The following is a 24,327-nucleotide window of genomic DNA, read 5'->3' as shown; positions in this document are numbered from 1 at the left end:
TAATAACCCATTAAGTGGATATACCACATTTTCTTAATCCACTCATCAGTTGGTAGACATTTGGCATTTTGTCACTTTGGGGCTATTATGAATAACGTTACTATAAATAATCTAGTTTTTGTGTGGACAGGTTTTCAACTCTGCTGGCTATGCACCTAGGAGGGGAGTTACTTGGTCATATGAGAACTGGTTTAGTTTGTGAGGAACTTCCAAACTGGTTTCCAATATGGCTGCATTATTTTACATTACTACCAGTAATGTGAAAGGGTCCAATTTCTCCACATCCTGAAAATGCTAGGTTGTTTTTTTTTTTTTTTATTGTTAAACATCCTAGTGCGTGTGAAGTATCTTGTAGTTTTGATTGGAATTTACCTAATGCCTAATGGTATTGAGGATCTTTTCATTTACTTACTAGTCATTTGTCTTCTTTAGAGAAATATCCAATCAAAATGGTCTGTCTTCTTTAGAGAAATATCCAATCAAAATGGTTGCCACTTTTTAATTGTGTTATTTTTTAAGAGTCTTTCAATATTCTGATACTGGTTTCTTATCAGATATAGGATTTGCAGATAATTTCTCCCCTTATGTGGGTCTTTAATATAAGATATTGTCTCTTTATGCTCTTCTAAATTTTATATCAACTTTGCTTGATCCATCTGTTCATTAAGTATCCCAAAGTTTGAAATTCTACATCTCTTCCTTCTTAATTAAAAAATTTTTGTAAAGAAAAAAAAAGTTTCTATAAAGAAAATTTAATGCCACCAAACCTTTTCCTACAGTACGTGTGGGAAAAGCAGGACAAATGCCTGAGTTTTCCCTTCTACTTAAACATTTTCAAGATGATTAATTGATTTCCTATCATTTTCCAAATTTACCAAGAAATTATTTTAATTTTAAAAAATTGTTAGAAACTTACAAATTTAAACACGTAGTGTGTCTTTTAATCCTTTGAAGTTATTATCCAAACTGATGCTTTACAGCATGCCTGTCTGAGTTGATCTTTAAGTTTGTTCCTGAGTCCTTTTGTTATAATCCAGGTAGTTTGTGATAGCTTCTTTTCTTTGTGTTATGCCCAAATATTCTGCACTTTCTTTGTATTTCTTTCCCCTAACTTGGAGCTCTGGTTCTTTACAGTGAAATTGAATTTGTACATTATGATTTGAACAGAAGTGCTCAGTGCTACTAGGTTAATCATTATTTCTAGGCTTTTTCAGTGGACAGAGTGAGAAAATTAAAAAAAAAAATGCTATCCACTGAGTACCCATTTAATAAAACTAATTCATTTATTTTAACCTATAAATCAACATTAGAGTCTCAGGGAAAACATACCAACCTTGCCACTAATAATAAGATTAGTAAATCATATTTAGTTTATTTTTTCAGTTTTTTCAATCCTTGGAGTATAGAGATGAATTAATGTATTTAAAAATCATTTAAAGGAAAAAAAGTCCTTTGTTTTTAAAACTTTCTTTTTCTTTTAATATTTATTCTTGAGACAGAGAGAGAGAGAGAGAGAGAGGCAGAGATTGAGAGTGCAAGCAGGGGAGAGGCAGAGAGAGAGGGAGATACAGAATCAGAAGCAGGCACCAGCTCTAGGCTCCAGACTCCGAGCTGTCAGCACAGAGCCTGATGCAGGGCTCGAACTCAGGAAACTGAGGAACCTTGAGATCATGACCTAAGCTGAAGTTGGGCGCTTAACTGACTGAGCCACTTAGGTGCTCCCCCAAAATTCCTTTATACACTTGTTCTTTGTACTCAATATAAAGTTAGAATTATTGGTTTTATTTTTCTTTAAATATTTAATCTCTGCTTATTACACTGAACTTCATTGTATAATAATATACTTGCATTATTAAAAATTAAATATATATAAAAAGAAATAAAAACTATGTCTTACTCTTCTTCACTCTACTCATTCTCTCCCCATACATACCACTGAAAATATGGATTATGTATTCATTTTAGCACTATGATTTAAAAAATATGCATAGATTGATACTAATCTCTATCTTCTTAAATAAACAGTAACATATTAAGACACATTTCTCCACTTAAATTTTTCACTCAACAATAAATCCTGGCGATCACTCTGTAGGATTATCAGGATGTATTCCTTATGCTTCATTACTGGTGCATATTGCAATCATGTAATAGTGGTAATACCCACTATTTGGAGGCATCGTATTAAATTTATAAATTAACTTCAGGAGAATATCTTTATAATGTTGATCCTCCCTAAGAAAGAACACAGCATGTTTGGATTTATGTTTCATTCAGAAGTATTTTGTAGTTTCGCTCATATGAATTTACACATCTCATATTAACCTAGATATTTTCATCTATTTTTCTGTTCGTGTGTTTGTTATACGATATAATTTCTTCTCTTAGAATTTGTTTTTTTTTTGTATCCATGAAGGCTATTGATTTTTCTATGTTGTTTTCTGAACCAGCTACTTTACAGAATTCACTTAACTTTTAGATAAGTTTATCTTGATTCCTTTAGGAGGTTATCAGATATATATTATCATATGCAAATAGAGGCACTTTTATTTCTTTTTCTGTTTTTATGCCTCTTATTGCTTTCACTAGCCTGTTTGCATTTGCTGAAAATATGGGACATCCCTTTTTATTTATTATTATTATCATTATTATTATTAACGTTTGTTTCTTTGTGAAGGAAAGAGAGAGACAGAACTTCCAAGGGGGAGGGGCAGAGAAAGAGAGAGACACAGAATCAGAAGCAGGCTCCAGGCTCTGAGCTGTTAGTAAAGCTAACAGCTGTTTCCTTATTAAGAGAGAAGGTAACTATTGGGTTGAGATATTTTATTGAGTTATTTAGCTTATGTGGGTATTGAATTTTGTCATATATTGTGATGGTACCTATTGAGAGGATCATTTTTTTTCTTCTAAGATATTTTAATATGAATTGTGAATAGATTTCCTAATATTGAGTGCCCTTGCAACAGTGGTATAATGCTATATAAGTTTTAAATAGAATATTAAATTCTCTTTACTAATATTTTATTTAAGCTTTTTGTATTGGTATTTAAAAGGGAGTTTGGTATAAAGTTTTCTTTCATGGCTGTGACTTTTTCCCCCTGGTTTTTGATCAATGTTATGCTTGTTTCAAGGAATTGTGGACATTTTTACTTAGTGTTACCATGTTCTGGAATGATTTAAGTAGCATTGACAATGACAATTGACAACCTTAAAAGGTTTTTTTTTGTTGTTGTTGTTTTAATTTCTTAAGAACATCTCAGCCATAGATCACATTTGCTTTTTATTTGTATGAGTGTGTATGTGCATGTGTGTGTGTGGGGGGGGTGTCTTTATTTATAGTCATCTTGGTCTCTAGTCTTACTGTCTCCAATTTGACTCAAATCTTTATTACCAATGATTTTTAAAATTCTTTCATGTAGGAGTTAACATTTATTTGAATATATTTGTTCAGAGTAGCTTATTTTTTGTTGTCATTTTGTTTTTCTTTCCATAATTTTGAACAGCACAAAGTATCTTTTCTGATTTTGTGTGTTTGTCTTTTCTTGTTTGTTTTTGAAATTAAATTATCTGTGAGATTTTAGTTTGCCTGTCCCTGCAAAAAGTAATATTTCAGTTTGTTCGTTCTGTTGTTTTCCTGTTTTCTAACTTATTAATGTATCCTTTTATCTTACTACCTTATTCTTTGTACTTTATTTCTGTGGACTTTATTCTTCTTCAACTTTTGGGTTTAATGTTTTATTCATTTTTGTTTGGTTTTAATGCTGAGATTTTTCCTTTACTAAGTACTTTTGTCTATCTCATTGCTTCTGTATCATGTCTTATTATTATTATCAGTAAATTTCAAATTTTTAATTTATTCTTGGATGACAAATGAATTGTCAAATAGAATATGTATGGTTTTATTATTATTATTATTATTATTACAGTGGAAAAGACTTGTTTTAAAATCACATCTGGTGTTATTACACAGTAGTGATAGAACACTATTTAAATTACATGTTTTGAAATATGGGATATTCCTTGTAGCCTGAGATATGGTCATTTGGTAATATTTTTCTAATGAGTGTTCATTATGCATTTTGAAAAGAAAGTTTAATTTCTAGAACTGGAGTTCACTGGATAATATATTATATGTATATATTATTGGCCCTTAAAAAGTCTTAATTTGTAGCCAGTGATTAACATTTGTCCTTCTTGGTAGAGAGGTGGGCAGTGGGGGCAGGGGCACCTTTAAAAAATATAGTCCTGTTTTTGGCAAATAGGGAGAGAACAGAGAGCTTTTCGTGTATCTGTTTCTTGTCTCCTGCTTTCAGCTCAAAATAATCCTTACATCAAAGTGACATATTTTTGGGTAAATATATATTCTGCTACCCTACAGCTGTTAAGTTTTTTATATTATCACTAATATTTTGTCCACTTCATCTGTCTTCGGTTGAGAGAGATGTGTTAGAGTCTCCTATCAGTCTGTATTCTATATCTATTTTTTCTTACACCCTGTAATATCTGCTTTATAAAAGTTGCTAGGTTATCTGGAGCCTGGATGTCTAAACAGTTTTCTACTTTTATAATTAAAGTTTCGTTTCTGAAATTAGTTTTAATTTTTTAAACTTACCTAAATTCTTCCAATATACTCTTTCAAATTACTCTTTTTCTCCAACTACCTCATTATAAGTTTAATTCTAATATATGCTATTATTTTGATTCTTATAGTATTCTCAATTTCTTGACATTTACTTTAAAATATTTTATAGTAGCTTTAATCTACTTTGTTATAATTTTCTTATATTCTTCTAGTATCAGCACTAACTAGTTTGAGAATATTTCCATGTAAATGCTTGGCAACAAACAGAAGTAGTGCTGATTACATATATATTATAATTCATCCAAGAATAACCACATTAACATTTTACTGCTGATGCAAAATCAGTGGGGTTGGGCATTATAAGTGCTAGCATTTAGCAAACAATCAAAGCAGTGACACTAAATAGAACTAGTAGGCACTGCACTCTTCATTGTCATATACTTACAGGAAAACAAAACAAAACAACCAAACCAGTGTCACTTAAAAATGTTTCTGATGAAGCAATGAAAAAATATTAACCTTATTAAATGTCAACCAACAAGGACATGTCTTTTTAATATTTGGTGTGATTAAATAAGCAATATGCATAAAGCACTTTTCCTGCATACCAAACTATGATGGTTGTCTTGAGGAAAGGTATTTTTTTGTGTGCCATTGTGTGATTTGAAAGCTGAGCTAGTTATTTTTCTAGTGAAACACCATTTTTACATGAAACAAAAAATTACCGACTGATAAATTATGTTTATTCAGACTTGGAGTTTTGAAAGAAATATTTTTGAAAATTAACAAATTCAGGCTATAGTTTTGAGAAAAAGCTGATTTTATTTGTTATCTGTAAAAAATCTGTACTTTCAAATGAACATTAAAATTTAGGAAGGGGCCCCTGGGTGGCTCAGTGGATGGAGCATCTGACTTCAGCTCAGGTCATGATCTCAGTTTGTGAGTTTGAGCTCTGCGTCGGGCTCTGTGCTGACAGCTCAGAGCCTTGGAGCCTGCTTTGGATTCTGTGTCTCCCTCTCTCTCTCTGTCCCTCCGCTGCTCACGCTCTATCTCTCTCTTTCTCTCTCAAATATAAGTAAACATTAAAATGTTTTTTAAAAAAATTAGGAAAACGTAGTTATCTTACACCGTGATCTTGACAGCTTTTCAACATTTATGAATTTTAGGGTGAGATTATTAAGAATGTGATTTTTCATATCATATTAAATATCTGCAAGAATTGCCTAATTTAGTGGATCAGTATTTCCACAATGGCCAGTTAATGATGATACAAAATCATGCATCAATTGCAAGTAGACCCCAACAGTTTCTCATATTTTGGGGGCTTTGTCCTGAAAGGAAATTTTAGTGGATCATTTTAAGGGTTCAGAGATCCCCAATTACTCTAGCACCATTTGACTTTACCTCTCAGCAGTCGATTTCCCCATTCACTGGAGGCTTGAAGCCACTTTCCATTGTCTGCAGCTGTTCTCACATTGCATCTTTACGCTCTCCAAACTCTCTTCTCCTTCCTTCTGTACTACTGCTAGTACAACACAGGTTTTTTATTGTTGTTTTTTTGCTCCACTTATATTTTGGGGACTATGGATGTGCTTGGTCACTTAATTTTGTTCTAGATGCTGGCCATATGCTTATTGTTTTTGCTGTCTTGACACTTATATTTACTTCTGTGCAAATGTTCAGGGACATTCTAAAACTATGTTACTGCCATCCTCTCAAAATTCTCCTGCCCAAAGTAACATGAATTAGAATTAATAATATTAACAATAACACAACAACTCTTGATATGGGACTCTGCTGCTTGATGTCAGTGAGGATGTATTGATAGCCAAAGTCCGTTTGCTAAAACTAGGGCTAATATTTTAATGTAATTACTACAGTCATAAATGATGTGTGCTCTTTTTCTCAAGACAAAGATCTGACTTCCGTTAGCATGTTTTGGGGCGCCTGGGTGGCTCAGTTGGTTAAGTGTCAGACTTGGGCGCAGGTCATGATCTCCTGGTTCTTGAGTTCGATCCCTTCATTGGGCTCTGAGCCTAGAGCCTGCTTCTGATTCTGTGTCCCCCTCTCTGCCCTTTCTCAACACATACTCTGTCTCTCTCTCTCAAAAGTAAATAAACATTAAAAAAATAAATATATGGTTAGCATGCCTTGCTTGTGATTAAATATTTTAATTATTCCTGTAAAAAAGTGTAAATGTATATATTTTATTTATTTAGGTAAATTTAAACCTCAGAAAGACATGAAAAGAGACTGGATAAAAGAATTGGAAGGGACCTGATTTGTTGCCCTCTGCAAATGAATATTTTCTTCCATTATTAATAAGATGAAATTGTTATTAGAACTTTTCCTCTTCAACAAATTTTTATATGCAAGCAGAAATAGTTCAAAAAATAAATAGCATTATCTAATCACATATTATAAAAGAACTACTCAATTTGTAGCATAAATCTTAAACTGTGAGAGCATATTTTTCCCCAGAGCTCAAAAGAAAACTTAAATATGCAAACACAATCTGTGAGATCCTTGAGTAAAGACATCATCTTTATACATCGTTGAACCCCTGAGATGTAGTAGAAATTGACATTCAGAAGGTACTCCATAAAGATGTTTTGATTTTCTGAAATGAGAGGCCTACTTGAATTAGTGAAAACTACATTCAAACACATATGCTGAAAATATGATTTATAATTTCATGTGCAGTTGAACATTTAGAAATGGAGTAAAATTTGTGATTTGCAGCAGGAGAGCTTTATCCAACTTCTTAAATATGTCACTGAAAATGCAGTTGAGCGCATTGATTGACTGTATGTGAAGAGTAGATTCCCTATTTTCCTAGTTTCCAAATGGAACACATTAGTCTGAAAAATATGACTTACTATGTGAGCAATCTTTCTTTTGAAAAATAGATCAATCAAACCACAGAATTTACATAAACCGATGAGGTATCAAAGGTAATCATTTAAGTCCAAGTTGTTATAGAACAAAGATTCATCATTATGAATCTAAAATATTGAAAGAAAAAAGTGAGTAAATATCACTAGTAACTTTTAACTGAGGCTGTATCTTATTTAATTTATGTTTTATGTGTATATTCATATCTCTAAATGTTTAAATATGAACCAAGTGTGAATGCAAGCAAGAAAGGAAGCAGGCAATTTCCAAGAAAAATACCATACCTGTAAGGAAACCATTTCAGTCAGAAGTAAGAAATTTCTGTATGGAAAAGGGTTCTTAAAGGAAAGGATAGAGATTGAAGACAAAGCAGCAAAAATTAGCCATGAATGAAATTGCACGTAAGAGATCTCAGAAATTGACTAGACATACACTTAAAACTGATTAAAAAATAAGTAAATAAATAAATAAATATAGGCCAAAATCTGTGGTTGATCATATTCCTTGACCAACTTTCAGCATATCTCCACAAAATGTTACCTGAAAATGGTCTTTTCCATTCACTTTTATTTCTTAACAGAAACCATTTCAATTACCACATTTTTAAATTAAAATGTAATATTTTCAAGCATAAATATGACTATATTTAATTATATTTGCCAAATATTTATAAATAGATATCTTAGGAGAATAGTTTTTTGGAAGAGACTAGAATTTTACCTTAAACAAATACATGTTTCTCAATACGGGTAAGATTTTTCTCTTTCTCTTTTTTTAAACACATTTTTTTAATGCTTATTTATTTTTGGGAGAGAGAGACAGAGAGAGAGACAGAGAGAGAGAACACGAGTGGAGAGGGACAGAAGGAGAGGGAGACACAGAATCTGAAGCAGGCTCCAAGCTTTAAGCTGTCAGCACAGAGCCAGACACAGGGCTTGAACTCATGAGCCATGGGATCATGACCTGAGATCATGACACTTAGCTGACTGAGCCACACAGTCTTTCTCTTATAAGATTAATTCACTTTGGTATTATTTAAACTCTGTATTTTATATTTTAGGGGAGGTAAAGAACCTTCTTTCTCTATTCTCCTAGGTTCTCTGTCTGGGACCCTGCAAATTAGATTGTCTAAAGACAGATTAACAAGAGAAAAGCAAGCCCTTTATTAACACATGTGGTTCACAAATGTACAGGAGAAACTCAGTGATAAATAACTCAAAGGGGTGGTTAGAACTTGGAATTATATAGCATTTTAACAAAGAACAACAGATTTGTAGACAAATGACAATACGTAAAAAAAGGGCTTCATATTTCCGAGAGAGACAAACCATAGGAAAGTAAATATATAGGGACACTGATGGAAAGTAAGGGCTGTTTAATAAGGTTTATTATATAGATTCCTCTTAACGTCTTTTATGGACTGGTAAGATTCACCAGTGATTAGAGCCTAAGCCTGCTTTGATGCAAATTGAAGATGAGGTGGGGTGGGCAGAAAGCTGTTTTTGCTTCTTTGTGGTCTTCAGCTCAAAATAATTTTTCTGCCAAAGTGACATATTTTGGGTGACATATTCTGATCTTCTACAGTAAAAGTGCTTTTGGATAGATAAACCAAGGCCAAAATTACCTCTTTTACCTATTAGAGTAATTAATACAAAGACAGCTTACTGGCATGGACAATGTAAATTCATGGGCTGGAATGTCCAAAGAGGATCATGAGTGTGTAGAAACCTTTTAGGAGCATGTGGGGAAGAGTGTTTAGTGTCCTGAAAGGTGGATTCGTCTTCCATCTGTACTCCAACCATCTCTGTGATCTTGCCAAGTTATATCAACCAATATTAACATGAGTGCTTATTGTCCTTGAACTTGTGGTGAATGAGTTTATCTTATCTTAATAGTTAAAATTACTCTTTAGGATTTACATTTGTATCTTTCAGATGTTGTCTTAGAGTGGAGGACTGTAAAAAGGTCAATTAACAATTGATAAAGAGTAGGCAGATTGTTTCAGGGTGTTTTCAAGAGTGTTATAAGGCTCTTCTGATCAAAATTTCTCTTGCTCATCTGGAATGATACTTAAAATTCCTCCCATTGAAACTGTTCCTTTAGATTAAGTGATTGTCTCTAGATGGACTTGAGTGAAATGGAAAGCACCATTATAAAGGGTAACACATTTACATTAATACAAAATCATTGATGTAAAGAGGAAATAGAGTAGGGACATGGGGCACTGACTATTAGAAAATTTCAGTGAAAGGAGTCTTGCTGGGCAGGAAAGACCCAGCAAGTGTTAAGGTGGTAGACTTTACAGCAGCAAGAAGAAACACAGTGCTTTGAAAATAAGAACAAAGGAAAGTCTAGAATTATTTAATGTTCATTTACTAGAGGATGGGGATAGTTAGTGAGCATATAGTACCTCTGGATGTGCTTTGCTAACACCCTCCTCAACAATTTTTCCCTTCTGTATCTCTATTCCAAACTTCTTCATTTAAACTTCGAAGATTCCTCTCTGCAAGTTTAGAACATGGACTGACTCTTCCATTTCCTTTTTAATGCTTGAGGTTACCTTGTAAATATTTTACCTACTTTGGTCATAGAAATGTTCTCAGGATTTGCAATGGCTTCTTTATATTTTATTGGTGTCGAGCAGGGATCTTACACATGATGCCGATATATAAGTTCAGTGATGGATGGCCCAGTACAGTGGTTTAATGATCTGATAATATAAAGCTCAGTGTTACTAAAAGAGATAAGACATCCAAAGGACTTAACATGGTGTCTGGGTGATAGTTCTTTACTTTTATGTAACTAATCCAGATGGTCATTTATTATGAAGTGGTGAAATAAATAATTTTCTTAAAAGTATTTTTAATTTCTTCAGCCAGAAGCCCCATATTTTGGTTTTGGAATTATGAGGGATTTTGATACATCCATTGATTATCTCCAAGATTTAACACAGAACCAGGAAAATATAAAAGATTGCTGAGTATATGTAGATTGATCAGGCATATTAATAAACACAATAGATTCTTGTGTTGGTTTTCTGAACAAGTTTCCAATTTCTGTGGATCTTGATACATTTTAATTGGTTAACTCTTATATTAATGTCATATGCTGACTATTCCTAGTGTCAGGAAACCCCTGGAAAAATCCAAATGTAAACATTTGAAGTTAACAAGAACTAGTAATTTCAGAGGTACAAAAATAGAAATTAGTTGAAAAATAGAAAGAGGACAAAGCAAATAATAGTCACTGCTAAAATTATTTACATAGTGTTTTGGAATCTAAACTATACTTTTTCAAAAAGGTTTTAGTGCCAATGCATATTTTTTTAAACTTGGTAACTAAGACTGTATTGACTATAGAGAAGATAAACTTGAGATGAATTAAGAAAATAGATTAATTTCATAGTTGGGTCAATTATGGCAAGAAGTCCAAAATGAGAAGTAGTCACAAGTAGGAAAATCTAAGTGGGAAGCCCTTAAACACTGAGAAGTACAGGGAGTGAATTTGTAATAAGTCTTAAGGCGAGCATATATGGGACTCCTGGAGTACATGAGAAAACAAATCATTACGCTTGGATGATACCAGTATCTATTAACAATTTACCATAACATTTAGCCATAATATCCCATCACCCAATCATTCTAAATTAAAACATAAGCGAGTAGTATAAAGGTACTCTTTGAGGGGGCTAAATCCATAAAATGTACCTATTACTCAATCATTTCACATAAAGCAGAAGATTCTAGGGATAATTTCCAAGGACCATTCAATCTCCAAAGGGGCTCTGTTAACTAGCTTTTCAAAATAAGAATGAAACAACAGAATAATAGAGGTATTTTTGAGATCTTTTCCAATGGTTAAATTCTAGGGTTCTAAGAAATAGAATATTTTTATTAAAAAAAAAATTTTTTTAACGTTTATTTATTTTTGAGACAGAGAGAGACAGAGCATGAACGGGGGAGGGTCAGAGAGAGGGAGACACAGAATCCGAAACAGGCTCCAGGCTCTGAGCTGTCAGCACAGAGCCTGACGCGGGGCTCGAACTCACAGACCACGAGATCATGACCCGAGCCGAAGTCGGCCGCTCAACCGACTGAGCCACCCAGGCGCCCCAAAAATAGAATATTTTTAAAGACTAGCAAAGTAGACAATCATTTTTTAAAGAGCAAAGAAAAATTATACTTTGGGGTTTAGGGTTAAAGAAGAGCGAATTCAAAAAATGACGAAATACTTGGTGGCTATAACTCAAATTAATACTAACAATCTAAATGTCATGATCTTTCTCCAAACTGCTAGTATACAACCTAAACTCTGAAGTCTCTTAGCTTTCTATCTCTTGAAATTTCCACTTATCTTAATAAGTATCCATCAGGTATAGAGACCACAAAGTACCCTACAAGTTTTCCTATCTAATTCTGGTTTTCTCTTGTTGGTGCCCTTGACTTAGGAAGCAGCCAAAGGATGCCTCCTTGCTCTCCCTGTCATTGTTGCTCTCTAAAGAGAGTGTGACCACCACTTGTGTTCTCTCCACATTACCAAAGTTGCCAAAATTGTTCTGTAAGTAAGTCTAGAGTTTCTGGCCATATTTTATCATTTAATCCTCAATACTTACTCCCAGTTTACACATACACACACACACACCACACCCCGAAATGGTTTTATCAATGCCAAGAGTTTCTGTATCTTAGATTTCTGACTTAGATCTCAGTTTATAGTTGCTTGGACCCATTCTAAGAAATCTGGTAAGGAACCAAAGACATTCTATTGACTGGTTTTCCCAGAAGTGAATTCCCTAACTTTATTTGTTTCTCTAAAGGAAAGCCTTCATGACATTGTCTTTCAAACACTTCCAATATTTTAGAAGTAGGCAAAATTTGAATCTCAGCATTGAATTTGAATGTTGAATATCAATTTGTTAGAAGAGAATATTTCATTTGCACCAAACATAGAAACTACTTAAACAGGCATAAGGAGAAAATAAAGGATGTCTAATTACAATGTATAGAGACTCAAGCAAAGTCATCAGGATATGGTCCATTGTTTTATGGATCGGACTTTCTATTTTCTCTCCTGGTTTCATTCTCTCAACATTGTGAGCCCTACCCATCTCAAGGCTTATATCTTACTAGTTGGGTTTCAATGAGGATAGAATTCTCTTCCCTTGGTAGTTCCAACAAAAGCCTGAGAATGCATACCGTTAGCCTTTTGGGTTATATGGCCGTTCATGGATCAGTTGTTATGGGTATAGGAATTATATGCCCTGAATGAGTAAGCCTGGCTCTCCTTAAATCAGTAGTTGAGGTCAGCCATATGTGTGACTTCAAGAACTGAGACAGAGGAAGAAGATATTCCCATTGGAAAACCAAGGCACACATACTGAAAGAAATGGTAAAGAATAGTAGGCATCTGTGCTCACTAGTACTGATAAAAAATACTCTTGGTGTAGTATCTTTATCTTTACCAGTTGAGGAATTTTCTTGCTAAAAGATAATTGTCTTATTAAAAAATAAGGAAGAAAAATAAGTTCAAATTTCTATTTACACAGTTTTCTCAATTCATATCCTTGGGACATAGGCTTTATCCGTCCTTTGCACTGCTTTTGAGAAGGCACAGCATAATTTTAACAAACACATTTTCATCTTTTCCAGCATTTGGCCTTATGACTTTATATCATCCGTGTAAATGTTATAGGAATTGGATTGACCATTTGCAAAGAGGAAAAAAGCTGGCAATGTGTGTTGGTAGAGAATCAATTCTAGAAACAAATAAAGTATAACCCCAGCCTGTTAACCTTAGTATTTAAGCAAATATCACACATTCTGACAGTGCATCGTAAACAGACACCTCTTCCTCATAGGAACCCCCTTCCAGATTTGTGAGTATGGGGGAGTTTCCCATGTTAACCTCATCACCGTAAGTAGAAAATTGTTAGGGTAGTCCATTTTTCCAGTTTTATAGAATATGAAATCTTGGTAAGGTTTGGGGATTTATTTGTCTCCTCCCTTGATGTTGTTCTTCCTAAATATAAGATGTGGAGGTAGCAAGTGTAGGCTTGTGAGGATAATCCAAATGTTAGTCCCAGATCTCCTATGGCCTATGCCTATATCTGTGTGTAAGTAATTTTAACAATTGGTAGTTCAGTCTCTTCATATTAAAAGATGATAGTAACTCCCTTCTCTTTTTTCTCTTTATATTTCTCATTCAGTTCATCAGCAATATCCCACAATTTATCTACCATCACATTCACTTTTAGCCACTTTAAGAAAGCCTTTCTTTGTCTACTTTCTCCTTCCCCACAGGCCACATCTAAGGGGTGCAGGCTTGATGGTTCCTTTTGCATTGATCGTCATATTTAGCATCACATTGATAGTTGGGCTAGAAATTAAAATAAGTGGTGTGTTTAACAAAGGTTGTGCTGGACAAAAGCACACTCTATTTGATCATGATAGGCTACACTAACATAATCAGGGATTAGTAAGTTTTACTGTGGGAATGACAGCTAGTAAGTCAGGAGTAGTGGCAACAGAATCTAAGCAAGTCCATAGAAGGAAAATAATATCAAAAGCTATGGTGCTGGAAAGTGTACATATGTGTGTGCGTGTGTGAAGTATTTAAGTTGATACAACAGTTAAAAGAAAAAGAGAAAATAAGTTTAGACATTACACCCTTGGGATAGAGGACTGCTAGGGATAGTACTGGGACCTGAATGAGTTTCCAATTCAAGAGTCTTACTTACACAGGTTTTGAAACTGTCATTTTTCTCCCCCCCTTTAACTTAACCACCATTAACTTAGGCAACCAAAGCCAGCACATGCTCCTTGTAGTATGAAAAAATAAAATACCATTTAAAGTAGTTATTCCAGGGGCACCTGGGTGGCTCAGTCAGTTAAGTGTCTGACTTCACCTCAGGTCATGATCTCACAGTTCATGGGTTAGAGCCCCACGTCGGGCTCTGTGCTGACAGCTCACAGCCTGGAGCCTGCTTCAGATTCTGTGTCTCCCTCTCTCTCTGCCCCTTCTCCACTCACACACTCTCTCTCTCCTTCAAAAATAAACACACATAAAGAAATTTAAAGTAGTTATTCCAAGTTAATTTGCAAGTAATGGATCCTCAGAAAGGCTTGGAGGTTATGATACTGGCAATGGTACAAGTAGCAGGTAGTAACTCGTGGTTTGTCTGTGAATCTGAAGATTAAGCCATTTCATAAAATATTTCTATACCAAAAGAAAAAAACAAAGCAGAGCTTTGACTGCAGCTTTAAATGTAGGCACATTAAAAGTAAAGGTTTACTTCTCATACCTCAAAATGACTACAATAGAAAAAACACAAGACGAAGGAGAAAAAAGACTGAGTGTTATCATCCAAACATTTCAAGGTATGTTTTTTCCTTATAACTGATACTGTGAGATAATGTAAACCTAGCCCTTGAGATACGGGAGTGCATTTTTGAGAAAACCTGAGGTCTAAAGATGATAGGATTTCATGATCAAGATCAGGACCTTCATAGTCAAATCTCTGGCACCCAGGAATTTGAATGAGATTATTTAGGAAGCATTGAAAGTGACTGGGGTATTGGAGATTCCTGACACTTAAAAACCATACAAATCTGCTCTTAATTTATCAGTACACGTAGAGTAAATGCTATCAGAATGCTCTGTGCACCTGAAAAAAATGTCAAAAAAATCAGATTAACAAAGAAAGAAATGGATTATGAAGAATTAAAAAATAATTTTTTTAATGTTTATTTTTGAGACAGAGCATGAGCGAGGGGAGGGGCAGAGAGAGAGGGAGACACAGAATCTGAAGCAGGCTGCAGGCTCTGAGCTGTTAGCACAGAGACCGACGTGGGGGCTCAAACTCATGAACCGCGAGATCATGACCTGAGCCAAAGTCAGACGCTCAACTGACTGAGCCACTCAGGCGCCCCATTATGAAGAATTTTTATAGAACCTTGTAAAAGAAGCCAAAAAGTAAATATGTAATTTAAGTAAATATGTATATTAAGGGCTTCTGATGAGAAGCTTATCAAATAGGTAATTATACTGAGATGATTGGTTCCTTGTTTGTTTGTGGAGGTGTATAAGGAGATGACACACTGTTCAGTGTGTTAATATCCATATTTAGTAGCTGTCAAATCTTTCTGGGTTAACTGATATAAACCTAAACCCAGTAGTGGTCCATGCTGCTCAACATTGAAGAAATAAAAGACCACCTGCTATGGGAGGAAAGAAAGTGGGATTGCATCTATCACATGTATCTGGCTGACTCACTCCTCCTTTAAAGTCCCTTCCAGGATGCAAAATAAGAAGCTGTCAGAGGTGGAAATAGCCCTTGCCTGTTAGTCCTACCTGAGCCAAAAAAAAAAAAAAAAAAAAAAAAGCTAATGAGAAAGGAAAACATAAATAGTCCTATTGACTATAGCAGGAGTGGGAGCCTATAAGGCATATGCTTGGTTAGAATTGAACATTTCATGCAGTTAAAAAAACAACAACAGATTAATCATTAAATCCCAAAGGCTTAATAGCAAAGGTTTATTTCTCTCTCAGGAAGTAATAGGGATTACAGACTGAAAAGGTGTGTAGGGATTTTTACTAACCCAACCAGTAAGTGGCCCTGATTCCTCACAGCCTGTGGAGTTGAACTACCATCTGACTGTGCAACTATAAGGAGGCTGGACAATGTTAGTCAAAAGTGAGGTGAACATTACTATTTCTATCATACTCACCCATTCTGGTTCCAGACTCTCCCCTTATTCCCTTTTCCATAGAGCACACTCTATCTTCCCCCCAAGGGAGACAAACCCTACATTTTTTTTTTGAGTATGAAGCTCAAAGTTCAGGAAACCTAGGTGATGTATGGTGATCTCTACCTTGACCTTATAGTTGTTTCCTCTGGGTCTCAGGACCAATTAACTTAAAAAGACAATTTATCCCACCACATCCAGTAAACAATAGTAAATAGGATTGACATAGCTATAATTAATACCTCACTTCAAGAAGGAGAAGTACATAAATACTCTGAAAACCCACTGGGTAGGATGTTGTGTGGGTCCTCACCCCCAAGAGAGACTATTGACCAGGCCCAAATCTCTCACCCTGAGAAGTGTTCCACTGTCCAACAGCCCCTAAGATTCTTTTCTATTATTCTTCCTTCTCTATTATTCATCTTGACCATATCTAAGGCTGAGAAATAACCTTTTCCTGGATCATGTGCAGCTTTCTCAACACACTTTTTTCCATAAAAGGTTAGGGTCTCATTGCTCTTTATTTTTGTTCTTTAATGTTTATTTATTTTTGAGACAGAGACAGAACACAAGCAGGGGAGGGGCAGAGAGAGAGGGAGGCACAGAATCCAAACCAGGGTCCAGGCTCTGGGCTGTCAGCACAGAGCCCAACATGGTGCTTGAACTCACAAACCGTTAATCCATGACCTGAGCCAAAGTCAGACACTTAACTGACTGAGCCACACAGGCACCCCTCCCAACGCTTTTTAAAGTACAGTCTCTTTTAGTCTAGAGTCGAAAACCTGGTTACTATGCTCCTTATGAACTGTATTTGGTCTGCATCATGTGACAGTAATCCTGCCCGCAGTTCTATTTCAAATATACTTTTTAAGATAATTTCTTGCTCTTTGTTATTACTCTCTCCTTCTTTCTGACCCCTCTCCTTCTCACACACTAAATGGATTTAAAGGTGGCTACCTTGAATTTATATGATTAGTTAAAATAGTCATTATTATAAACTTCCCTACTAATTATTTCATAAACTGAGAGGATTTAATGGGTGCCACACTTTAGTCTAATCTTTCCACAGAGGCAATCAATTAAAATATTTTGCTAGCTAGATATCTATTACTCAAATTCTCTCATTGTAATATTTGACCTTTTGCAATTATTTAGAGACCTATTTTTTTTAAGCAATCTCACCAGTGTGGGACTCGAACTCATGACCTGGAGATCAGTAGTTACATGCTCTACCTACTGAGCCAGGCAGGTACCTTTTGACTGTTTGCATTTGAAAGTTGGCTTTCCTTATACTTCAACTGCTTCCTAAATTTCTGAGATTTCTCTATTCCCTTCATTTTTTAAAATGTTTATTTATTTTGAGAAAGCAGGTGAGAGAGTGGAGGGAGGGGCAGAGAGAGAGAATCCCAAGCAGGCTCCATGCTGTCAGTGAGGAATCCTATGCGGGGCTCCATCTCATAACCATGAGATCATGCCTGAGCTGAAATCAAGAGTCAGATGCTCAACTGACTGAGCCACCCAGGGGACCCTATTCCCTCATTTCTTCTCATAAAGTCAATAGTCCTTTCTTGAATTCAGCTTTTTCCTGAAGTGCCTTCCTGATGTATCTGAAAACAAGCAAAGCCCACCACTAATGTTATGTCCTTTGCCAAGCTCTTTGTGCAGATGTATAATTTCCTAATATAGGACTTGCTTTCCAGGTTTCCACAGGTAATAGTGTTGCCTGCTATTTTGTCATTTTATCATATAGATCTCTACCTTTTTGGACTCATAGTTTACTCACCCATGAAGCTTAACTATTAAAACGAAAGCCATGGCTTTTGTTTGGTTCTGCAAATTATCGTTTTCCTGTTTTTGGTTTGCTTGTTTGTTTCCTGTTTCTTTTTCTTTTTTTTTCTTTAATTTGTGTTTTTTTTTTTTTTTCAACGTTTTTTAATTTATTTTTGGGACAGAGAGAGACAGAGCATGAACGGGGGAGGGGCAGAGAGAGAGGGAGACACAGAATCGGAAACAGGCTCCAGGCTCCGAGCCATCAGTCCAGAGCCTGACGCGGGGCTCGAACTCACGGACCGCGAGATCGTGACCTGGTTGAAGTCGGACGCTTAACCGACTGCGCCACCCAGGCTCCCCTTTAATTTGTGTTTTTAAAAACCAATAGGAAAGGCTATGCTGTGATAATAATAATCCCCAAATAATTTTATGAACAAACTGGCAGATGACATTTATAGTTTTCAAGAGAAACTTTTTCTTGCTTATGCTTTGGTCCATTATCTTGTGCCTCCATCATTGAAACATACATGCACACACAAACAAAATTATCTTTTTGGTTGTCGTAAAAGGAGAGACTAGAGAACCATGCATGTTTGTCTGGAAGTTTAATTTTATTGCCTTAGCTCTACATTTTGCTTTCCTACACAACCCAATGGCCAAGCCTCATTTCTCTGAAGAAGCTTTGAAAATTTAGGGCTGCAAATGGAATATTTGGTAAGCATTACAGTCTCTTTCACAGCAGATTCATGTGGCACCTATTAAGTGTCAGATATGGGCTTAGTCAATGGCTTGGAGACTTCAAATCCCTTTTAATAACTAGATAAAGTATACTAGATAAACTATATCCATAGCTCACAGGAAGAATGGACTTGCTATGGGGAATGTCCTGAAGATAATTAAGAAAAAAATCCTCTTATTCGGAATACTATTTTTGTACGTAACCACAAGAAAATAATCATAGCCCTTTGGATAGAGAGTAGTTCAAGACAAAAAGATAGACATTAATAGGTGGATCATTCAACTAAAAAAGGGTTTTGTGAAATAGTTCTGCCCAGCAGCCCCTCAGCGTTCTGTTGTGACAAGTCAGGACAATTTTATTCCCTCTCAGGACTTCTGAATATGAGACAAAGAGAGCCAGTCACTAGGAGACATAGAAAGAAAGAAAGAAAGAAAGAAAGAAAGAAAGAAAGAAAGAAAGAAAGAAAAGGGTGACTGGGTGAGCTGATTGGCAAAGCCTTATATTAAGCAATAAATGTTTTTGTTTTCAGTACATTAGAAGACCACAGGTCACTAGAACCTTATGTCCTGAGATGACTCTTATCATAAATGTCCACTTACTGAGGTAGAGTGTCTCTGTTCCTTGCAATTTGAAATATCCTGACTCACGTAAAAAGTGAATATGTGTATGTTATTGACTGAATTGTGTCCCTTAAAAATTCATACATTAAATGTCCTAATCCCAAATGTGATGGTATTTGAAAGTAAGGCCAATAAAGAGGTAATAAAGTTATAAGGTTAGTGCTGTGGTCCAATAGGATAGGAATTCTTACGAGGAAGAGACACCAGAGTTCTCTCTTTTTCTCTCTGAATGCACACAGAAGAAAGAAGGCCATGTGAGGACACAGCAAGAAGTCAGCTATCTGCAAAACAGGAAAGGAGGACTAAGAAGGAGCTAGCTCTTAGGACGCCTTGATCTTAAACTTCTGCCTCCAGAACTGCGAGAAAGTAAGTTTCTGCTGTTCAAACCATTCAATCTGTGATATATTTTAATAAGAGTTTAATCAGATTATTATTATTATTATGATGATGATGATGATGATGTCTTGGTATCAGCAAACTGTGCCTACTATACTGCTTTTCTTTTAAGAACCTCTTTCCACAAATTTATTTTTTGTTTCACAAAAGATTGATTGTTTTGTTTTGATTTTTGCAGCTTGTGTGGTAGTGTAATGATTGGAAGATCAGGAAAGGGGTGCTAGGGTGGCTCAGTCAGTTAAGCATACGACTCTTGGTTTCGGCTTAGGTCATGATCTTATAGTTCGTGAGCTGGAGCCTTGCACTGAGCTCTGCGTTGATGGCATGGAGCCTGCTTGCAATTCTCTCTGTCCCCCTCTCTCTCTGCCCCTCTCCTGCTCGTTCTCTGTCTCCCTGTCTCTCAAAATAAATAAATAAACTTAAAAAAAAATAAGATCAACAAAGACAACCCATGGACTTTACAAATTAAGAACACTAAGCAAATGTGAACATTATTAGTATTTTAATAATCCCCATGGATGCTGATAGGGAAAACTGAGGTAATTATATGGACCAGTGGCCCTTGATATTTATAAAATATATAATGATATTTTGTTCACTGCTCCACTTTTTTGGAAAGCTTTTTCTAAAACAATATATGTTTAGTTTTGTTTTTAAATAGTAAACTTTTTTTTTCTATTTTAGTCATATTTACTAAATTTATACAACAAATTATGAACACTTACCAAAATGTCACACACAGAACGAGGTGCTGAGGTGTCATCAGTCAGCAAAACAGACACAAATCCCTGCCCTCGTGGAGCCTGGTAAGAGGAGGCAGGCAATAAACATTATAAATCCACTAAATATCTGATATGCTGTATGATGGTCTACACTATCTTGTTGGAAGGGAGATTTGGGTGGGAGGAATTCAAATTTAACCGAAGGTGGCACTGGGTTAGAAAACCTGAAGCGGATATGAGACAGTCATGCGTATACCTGAGGGAAAGATCATTCAAGTCAGAGGGAACAATGCACACAAATACCTGAACTGAGAGCATGTTGGGCATGTTTAAGAAGTAGCAAGGAGGTCAGCATGGCTGGAGAGCTGTGATGAGGGGAAAACAGTGGGAGATGAGATCAGAAAGGTAATCATGTGGGTCCTTGTCTATTGAACGACTTGGCTTTTGCCCTCAGAGAGAAAGAAGCAACTGAAGTGTTGAGTAAAGCAGCAACATGCCCTGCTTTATAGTTTAACAAGATCATTCTGGCTACTGCATTGGAAATAGACTGAAGGAAGGCAAGGGGATAGACATGAGACCAGTTAGGAGGCTACCTTAGTAACCGAGGGGAGATGGTAGTGGCCTGCATCAGGAGCATTGGGGTGGAGGAGTTGAGAAAATGACTAATTTTGGACGTATTCTGAATATAAAATCCTCAGGATGTGCTAAGATACTGGATGTAAAGTATGACAGAGAGGACTGAAGAGTAACTCTAAAATTACTGATCAGAAAATGTCATTAACTGAGGTGGCTTAGGCGGGAGGCAGCACACGTGTTGGAGGTAGTTAGGAGAGTTAACAGTTCCCTGTCGACAATGTCAATTTTCAAGTATCTAGCATGTCTGTGTGTAAGGTGTTAGGTGGGTAGTTAGGTATTTGATTCTGGAATCGAGGGGAACGGAACAGAACTTTTGAGAGTTGTTGGTGAATAGGTGACAGTTAAAGCCACTGCATAAGATGATACATACCACAGAGGAAGATGTGTAGATAGACAAGATGAAAAACTCCAGGGTTGGGCTGTGTGGCACAATTGGAGATTCTGATAGATGTGGCAACTTTTATGAAACTATTGTCAGGTCTTTATTTCAGTATTTCTTTGATCTATTCATATATATTACATCCAGATTACCTTATAAAATAATTCTGGACATTGAGTTCCTTACATATAAAATAAATCTTTATTGCATCAAAAAATGTGTTCTTGGGATGCCTGGGTGGCTCAGTAGGTTAAGTGTCCAGCTTCGGCTCAGGTCATAATCTCACAATTCATGGGTTTGAGCCCCGTATGGGGCTCTGTGCTGACAGCTCACAGCCTGGAGCCTGCTTTGGATTCTGTGTCTCCCTCTCTCTGCCCCTCCCCTGTTCACACTCTGTCTCTCAAAGATGAATAAACATTAAAAAAAACTTAAAAAAAACAGTGTGTGCTTTAAGACTAAGTCATTTGTAGTATATCTTCCTTTTAGGTCTTGGTGAATTTTCATATTTTTAAGTTTACTGATTTTATGGACATCCTGAAGTATATTTGCTTTCATGTTTTCAGCCTTGTCATTTTAGATTGTGAAATCTAATTTGTTCGTATTCCTAAACATCATTTCATGATGAGCCATAATGATTGCAGTTTTCAAGAAGCTTAAAACTTAGTTGGCAATAAACAAAGACATATATAAATAACTAATCTCAGGTGTGTTGCATGTTAAAAAGAAAATACAAGAGGGTAAAGGGGTAGGGAGTGACATCAGTGGGTGACAGGTAATCTGTTTTATGTTAGAGATCAGGAAAAGCCTCTCTAAAAAGATACCTCTAAGAAGAGTAATGAAGAAGATCCAATGGGTGCATACACACAGACACACATACAAGTAACAGGGAAGGTTGTTACAGAGAAAGGGAAGGGCAGTTGTAATAAATATATAAGTATTCATTCATTTTGCAAACATTTACATAATAGCTGCTAGATGCTATAATTTTAATAATATAGTCCCAATCTTGAAGATCTTAGCGTCTCTGGGTCTAATGAGCACTCTTATCAAGCTTTACTATTCAATATCAACAACTAATTACCAGAACTCATGGAGGTGTGAGGTGAGTTTTGAACAGCAGGTTTTCTTCATTAAAAACAAGTTTCATGTTCCTTGGGAATAGTTAGGTCATTTTGTGAGGTCTGCTTCTGTTTTCTCTGCGCCTTTCTGCCACTTGTCCTTATTTATATGCGTCATGCAACAAGCCACACACTCTTTGTGAAATCTTTTCAGTGTCCAGCTGCGTCACTGACAGAACACTGATGCCCTTTGCCCTTCATTTTATACCCCTTCTACTTGATGCATACTTTGAACGTCACACCCTTTCTACACTGTGCATATACTCCTTTCTGCCTACTTTCGTTTCCTGCAGAATGTAATTCACTACATTGTTTTTTCTTCAGAGTTGTCACCTGTTTCTACGTACTGTCCTGTTTCTTAAACTTTTAATTTTAGAATAGTTTTAGATTGACAGAAAAGTTATGAAGATAGTGCAGAGTACTCATATACCCCTGACCTAAATTCTGCTCTAATTCATATCTTGCATCACTATCATACATTTGCAGCATTGATGGACCAATACTTATATATTGTTGTTAACTGAAGTGCATACTTTATTTAGAGTCCCTTAATTTTTACCTAATATCCATTTTGTCTTCCACAGTCCCATCTAGTACTTTGGGACCCCAAAAGAGTTCAGTTCTTTCTGGCACATGGACTGCAGTGCTTTTGATCATCTCATTGGCTTAGGAGAAGTAAACAGCTGAATTAGGAGATAGAAGGAAAGCAAAAATCACTGAGGTTTCATGCCTGATAATTCATTGTTATCCAGCTTCATGGATGGGCCAATTTTTCTAACCTGAAACTGTTCGTTTGTTTGTTTTGTTTATTTTTATTTTTTTCTCCTAAAATATATTTAATAAGTACTATTTATTGTCACTTTTTATCTATTGACCTATCTACCCTCACCCTATACCCCCCTAAAATCTAGTTTCCATTCTACCTTACACTAGAACTGACTCTAAAAGTGTCAGTTATTTCTCAGCTGCCATATCAGCAAAAATTAAACATTTTCACAACAGACTCCATACACAATGACTCAGGTTCTTGTCCTCTTAGATCAATATTATTATTACTATTGATCAATATATTGATAAATATATTATTATCAATATTATTGCCCTCTTAGATCAATATCCTGGCCCCTACTGTGACCCTCTCTCTCTGAATTTTAGTCCAGTTGCATAAGGATAGGGATATTATCAACTTCAAATATAATGGGAATTGTTTTTAAATAATTCTAGCACTAGGCAAAGGTCCACAGTGTTACAAATTTTCCAGTGAAATAAACCTCACAGGACTTTTAAAATGTATTCCCAGGACATTTTATCTGAATTGCTGTCACAATTTCTAATGTTTTATTGTGTATTTTAGGTTTCTGAGCATGTCCCTTCTTTCCTTTGGCAGTTGAGAAATTAAGATAGATTCCATATTTTAATTAACTTAGCATGTTTTCCATGACACAGGGAGCAGTATTCACCAGTTTGATAGATCACTGAAATAAGCTGATTCCAGTTACCACAGTTGCTATGTTGTTAACAGTTGTTTTAAGAACTTTCCTTTCTTTATTCCTTTTTTTATCCAGGCAAGAAGCCATTTATACATATACATATATACATACATATACATATATAGGTAATTTATATACATATTCTGCCTTCAAGGAGGTGGATCAAAATCCCCACCCGTTAAGTGTGGGGTGTACACAGTGAATTCTTTCCAAAGAGTACCATATAGGAAAGGAAG

The 24,327-nt window shown here is 35.6% G+C and overlaps 1 long non-coding RNA gene across 1 annotated transcript in view; it reads left to right on the top strand.

The window, feature by feature from the left end:
- The window catches only part of LOC122240886, a 34,830-nt gene that overhangs the window by 1,546 nt on the left and 8,957 nt on the right, over positions 1 to 24,327 (top strand). Inside the window, exon 2 of the long non-coding RNA XR_006220632.1 lies at positions 19,590 to 19,716. This is a non-coding gene — a long non-coding RNA (uncharacterized LOC122240886). The remainder of the gene's footprint in view (positions 1 to 19,589; positions 19,717 to 24,327) is intronic.

This window comes from Panthera tigris, chromosome C1, assembly GCF_018350195.1.
Source record: "Panthera tigris isolate Pti1 chromosome C1, P.tigris_Pti1_mat1.1, whole genome shotgun sequence".
Lineage (NCBI taxonomy): Eukaryota > Metazoa > Chordata > Mammalia > Carnivora > Felidae > Panthera > Panthera tigris.
Note: the sequence above shows the minus strand (reverse complement) of the source record. Positions and strands in the feature narration are given on the sequence as shown.